A 5,838-nucleotide genomic window follows, 5' to 3' on the forward strand; every position below is an offset into this window, starting at 1 on the left:
TGAGCCACCGCGTCCGGCCCCTTTTTTTTTTTTTTTTTACCAAAAGCGTTAAAAGAATGTTTAGTACCTAGAAAAGCCAGCCCCACTCCTGAGAGGTGTGTTCAATCTGTTCAGCCACTTCCTTACTTCCTTAGACCAGCACTTCTGATTGATAACAGGTTTCATTTCCAGGAAAAGATGATGAGATTTTTCTCTAAACTACTATGAGGAGTTCACTATAGTTCAGTATAAACCATTGTCACTGTCATATGTTGTTTATCCTTAAAACCAGTTGACCCAACTCCACTCAAAGGAAGCAAGTACCAACCACATCTAATTATATAAGTTGCATTTAACACATACAGTAATACTAAGCATTTCCTGAGTACTTGTGAAGTACAGTACAATGCTAAGCAACTTTACCATATTTAACTCTCACAAGAACCCTGGGAGGTACTGTTATTACTTCCACAAGGCTAAGAGAGCTTTGTCACTTAGCAAAAGTGGTGAAGACCAGACTAAACATCTGGGTCTGTCTGACCTCAGGGTCTTCCTTCTTAACCCCTATAAACACAGTCTCTCTGAGTAATGATCTGTTAAGGTGTTCATCTCCCTTACTAAACTGAGAAGGTCAAGGGCAAGAAATATATTTTACTCATCCTTGTATCTCAGCAAGGAGCAGAGTGCTGAAAACATAGGTGAAAGTAGGTGAAATGAAAATAGGTGAAATGAAAAATAGGTGCTCAATGAATGTCTAGTGAAGAAGAAGGAAGTGATTTCTCAGTCATCAAAATGATGGTATGTTTAGTAGGGTTTTAATGTTACATATATTGAATTATATTATGTATAGAAATAAAATATGAAATAAGACAAATTGTATGTAATAAGTCAAATATTATATATATAAATATATATAGCTCTTCTTGAGTTTTTTTTTATTTTTTTGAGACAGGGTCTCTCACTCTGTCGTCCAGGCTGAGGACAGTGGCATGATCACAGCTCACTGTAGCCTCAACCTCCTGAGCTCAAGTGATCCTCCCACTTTAGTCTCCCAAGTAGCTAGGACTACAGGCACACACCACCACACCTGGATAGGTTCTGATTTTTTGGAGACACGAGGTCTTGTTATATTTTCCAGGCTGGTCTCTGACTTCTGGATGTGAGCAATCCTCCTGCTTTGGCCTCACAAAGTGCTGAGCTTATAGGCATGCCATCGCACCTGGTATATATAACTATTTTTATGAAATCATTAATCCATGTTTTATGTCAAAGTATAAAACACTGCCAGTTTGTTAGGTCAAAAATGGTCAAGATCAAATACCAGCACTTTTACATGGCACAAGCTAATTTTTTTTAAAAGCTCTGTCAACTCTCAGTTATATAATTAAGTAAAATTCTCCAGTGCCAGATTTTTCCACTCAACTAGAGGTTTATCATTATAAACTATTAAACAGAAAGTTTCATAAAAAATTAAGGATATCATAGCTATAAGCACTTTCTTCTGGGTTCAATAATGTAACTTTCATCCAACTTTGTATTTTATTATTTTTCATGCCATTAGGGACAATTTGGTCCTAATGAAAATTCAAGCCGGCACATATGTATTACACATGGCTTGGATTCTCCATCTTTTTCAGCTGCCAGATTGCCTATCTCCTTTCAAACTCCTTCTCAATGAACTCTCTTCTTTTCAGATTAACTCCACCTTTATCCCATGCCCTGACCCACCCCCAATGTTCCTGAAGCACTTTCATAATGAGATTTCACATGTTTATAGTGATCGCCTTTTGCTGAATATTGCTCTCTATTATATCCAATTATGTAAACATTTGAAATGGAGGAACTAGACCCAACTCATTCAGTTATTATACTAGGTGACTGACTGGTTGAATTGGAAGATTAACTTTTTTTTCTTTTTTTGTGTAAAAAGAAACATAAAATTAGCACTTCAGACAGTGACCCTGGATGACATTTTAAGTACATATGAGCTCTGCTTTGCTTCTACATGATACCTGAGGGAGGACTATGACCTCTCCTTATTGAATTCCTTATGCACGAAACTTTATAAAACACATTACTTTCTTGGGCTTGGGCCAGGCACAGTGGCTCATACCTGTAATCCCAGTGCTTTGGGAGGCCAAAGCAGGGTGATGGCTTTGATCCGGGAGCTTAAGACCAGCCTGGGCAACATAGTGAGACCCTGTCTCTATAGAAACATAGCGGGGAATGGCAGCATGTGCCTGTAATCCAAGCTACTCAAGAGGCTGAGGCAAGGGGATCGCTTGAGCCCGAGAATTCAAAGCTGCAGTGAGCCGAGGTCACACCACCGCACTCCAGCCTGGTGGCAGAGCAAGACCCTGTCTTCATTTCACCTTACTTGAAACTTTGTCATCTAGGCATTGCCAGTGATACGAACAAGGCCTCCTGTTTTTTGGTGTTCCAAGAATACATACTTAATCCACTGGTGGGCCTCTGTGGAATTTTAAAACTCTATTCAGTACAAAGTCCACTTGGGAACTTCCTGGGCCTAGTTGAGTTGAACACAGTTGTACTATCTGGCCTGGTTAAATTCTGAAATCCTACACGTAGATCAGCAACACTGACATTACTGGTTTTAAGAATTAAAGAGACTTCATTGCTGGTCTGAGTTAGACGTGGATTTCAAAGAGGATAGTAATTGACAGTGTTGTCGAGAATAGCACAGTGAAAAATGTAAAGGTCTATGCAAATATATTTTGCTTGTAATCTGACATTTTCCCAGTTCCCAATGTGTACAAATGAGGTAGTATTTATAATTGTAACTCAGGATTAATTGGGGTATCCCCACTGGCTGGTCCATTGCCCACTGTGTTTGCCCAGCAAGTACATCACACTTTCTTATTTGTAAACTGAGATTAGAGGTGCCTTCAAGTGACAATATGTTGTGATTCAATAACATCCTTCTGAAAACATGATGTTGACACTTCAGAATTAATATTAGAACACTTGGAAACCTTTCATTCAGTAGCTCTGGTGGTATTACTTTTTTTTTTTTTTTAATTTGAGACAGAGTCTTGCTCTGTCATCCAGGTTGGAGTGCAATGGCTTGGCTCACTGCAACCTCTGCCTCCTGGGTTCAAGCAGTTCTCCCGACTCAGCCTCCTGAGTAGCTGGGATTACAGGCACCCGCCACCACGCCCGGCTAATTTTTGTATTTTTATTAGAGGGGGGATTTCACTATGTTGGTCAGGCTGGTCTCAAACTAATCTCAGGTGATCCACCCACTTCAGCCCCTCAAAGTGCTGGGATTACAGGCATGTGCCACTGCACCCAGCCAGAATTACTTTTTTTTTTTGAGACGGAGTTATACTCTTGTTGCCCAAGCCAGAGTGCAATGGCACAATCTCAGCTCACTGCAACCTCCACCTCCCGGGTTCAAGCGATTCTCCTGCCTCAGCCTCCCAAGTAGCTGGGATTACAGGCACACGCCACCACGCCTGGCTAATTTTTTGTATTTTTAGTAGAAATGGGGTTTCACCACGTTAGCCAGGCTGATCTCAAACTCCTGACCTCAGGTGATCCACCCCCCTCAGCCTCCGAAAGTGCTGGGATTACAAGCATGAGCCACAGCACCCAGCCCAGAATTACTATTTTTAAAAATCAAAAGTAACCTTAAGTTGCTTTCATCACCCCTATTTTCATCCTGCACTACTGTGCTTTCTTTCAGGAAGAAACTAGCCTACAGTATAACCAGCATATTTTCTTGTCCTACTGATTTGTGAGCTCATGTTCCCAACCATTTGCCAGGTTTAGTTTGTAAAAAGGATGATGAGGAGAAGGTTATAAATAATTGGTTCTGTCCCTGGATGAAAAGCCATCTGTTTCCCATTTGTGGTTTGGGGTAATTCACTATCTCCAGCATCCTACCTTTTAGATTAGGTAGAAAGAGAAAGTCCATTCTCAGATACATTTTTTATAAAGTTAGCACCATAACAACAGCTTAGATAAGCTCATTTTACATCCAGTTGTAGTTGAAGCTTCACAATACCCCGGCGTCACTGATTTTATTGAATTGTATTTGGGTAACAGGTGTGGGAAGGCATTGCTAAATTTTATGCAGAATTTGTGCCTTTGAGAAATAGATATTTGCTATTGGTTTATGGTAAGTAATATAAAATATAAAAGTTCTTTTGTTCATGTAAGTTGTGAGCTTATGTGTGATTTTTAACTTTTTTTTTTTTTGGGAGATGTGGTTTCGCTCTTGTCGCCTAGGCTGGAGAGCAATGGCATGATCTTGGCTCACTATAACCTCTGCCTCCTAGGTTCAAGTGATTCTCCTGCCTCAGCCTCCAGAGTAGCTGGGATTACAGGCATGCACCACCACACCTGGCTAATTTTGTATTTTTAGTAGAAATGGGGTTTCTCCATGTTGGTCAGGCTGGTCTCGAACTCCCCACCTCAGGTGATCCACCCGCCTCAGCCTCCCAAAGTGCTGGGATTACAGGTGTGAGCCACCGCACCCAGCTGATTTTTAACATTTTTAAATTTTTAAATAATTTTAGAACACTCTAATCTGTGTTTAATTTTTTAAGGATATTGTGAAGTTACTTATATATTAAGCCTACACAATTGTTGGAACAAAATATTGGTTTCTGCTAGAAAAACTTGTCAGTGTTCTAATGATGGGGTCCTGTTCTCTGACATTCATCTACTGCTTTAAAAACAGAGCAAAGAAAAAAAGAAGGAAGGTAGGCAGGCAAGCAGGAGGGGAGAAAGAGAAAAAAGGAAAAAAAAGAGAAAGAAAAAGACTACACGAAAAGAAGGATAATAGAAATATAATAAAATAAAACTCAGCCTTAGTAAGTCACAAAAGAGATGCTCAATGGAAAAAGAATAAAAAGCAAACCTAGTACTTGCCAGATATTTTCTAAATATTATTTAATAATGCACACAACAAACCATAAAATGAAAATGAGTATTACTATTTTAACTGTGAGTAAATTGAAACTCAGAAAGTTAAGTAGCTAACTCCAGGTCACATAGAGAGAAAGACACTGGGTAGGGGTCCAGTTTCAGGTGTAAATGACTTCAAAGCTGCCCTACTCTGTGTACCTCAATTAAAGATAACTGAACTCAAGCTTAGGACTAGTGGTGACTCCCAATGTGGAAGGCTGGATGCTTTACTTACATAGCAGAACCCTCCATTTCAGTTGCATCTGTCCATTTTTGCTCTGATTCATCCATGCCTGTGAACATCTGGAAGGCTTTGGAGCAGTTCCTGCCAGAAATCTGTTTGCATGAGTCAATGAGGAGCCTCCTGAGAGAAAATTGATCCTAAGGGGGAAAAAGCAGGAATATTAACATTTGTCCAATTACAAAGTCCTCAGAGTGAAGGAAGGAGCAGAGGAAACTGGTTCTAAACAGTAAGGGGCAAGGCTACATATCAATGCTGGAAGATGCTGGTACACGTGCAGCCCAGCTTTCCTATCTTATCTCTAACAGGGATGTGGGAGGGCAGCAGTCCCCCAACCCCCAAGACAGACCACAGACCAAAGCATTGTTCTGACCCTATGAAAGGACCTGTTTATGGGTGAGAGGAAGGTTCAGATCCTAGTGGAGGAACCAGCAGTAGTGCCTGGAATAGAGCCCATCTCCCAGGCTTGAAGAAGAAGAGGAAGTAGATGCTGGAGGAGGGTTAGAAGTGCTGGGCAGAAGCTGGACATGGTGGCTCATGCCTGTAATCCCAGCACTTTGGCAGGCCGAGGTGGGAGGATCACTTGAGGCCAGGAGTTCGAGACCAGCCTGGCCAACATGGTGAAACCCCGTCTCTACTAAAAATACAAAAATTAGCCAGGTATGGTGGTGGGTGCCTGTAATTCC

At 40.9% G+C, this 5,838-nt stretch overlaps 1 long non-coding RNA gene and 1 pseudogene across 1 annotated transcript in view; one reads left to right on the plus strand and one right to left on the minus strand.

Moving 5' to 3' along the window:
• Positions 1-5,292, minus strand: part of LOC105517369 — a 31,054-nt gene extending 25,762 nt beyond the window's left edge. Inside the window, exon 1 of the long non-coding RNA XR_001002657.1 lies at positions 5,147-5,292. This is a non-coding gene — a long non-coding RNA (uncharacterized LOC105517369). The remainder of the gene's footprint in view (positions 1-5,146) is intronic.
• A 252-nt stretch (positions 5,293-5,544) lies between these two features.
• LOC105517456 overlaps positions 5,545-5,838 on the plus strand; it is a 4,293-nt pseudogene continuing 3,999 nt past the window's right edge.

Source organism: Colobus angolensis, unplaced genomic scaffold (assembly GCF_000951035.1).
Source record: "Colobus angolensis palliatus isolate OR3802 unplaced genomic scaffold, Cang.pa_1.0 Scaffold30, whole genome shotgun sequence".
In the NCBI taxonomy this organism is placed as follows: domain Eukaryota; kingdom Metazoa; phylum Chordata; class Mammalia; order Primates; family Cercopithecidae; genus Colobus; species Colobus angolensis.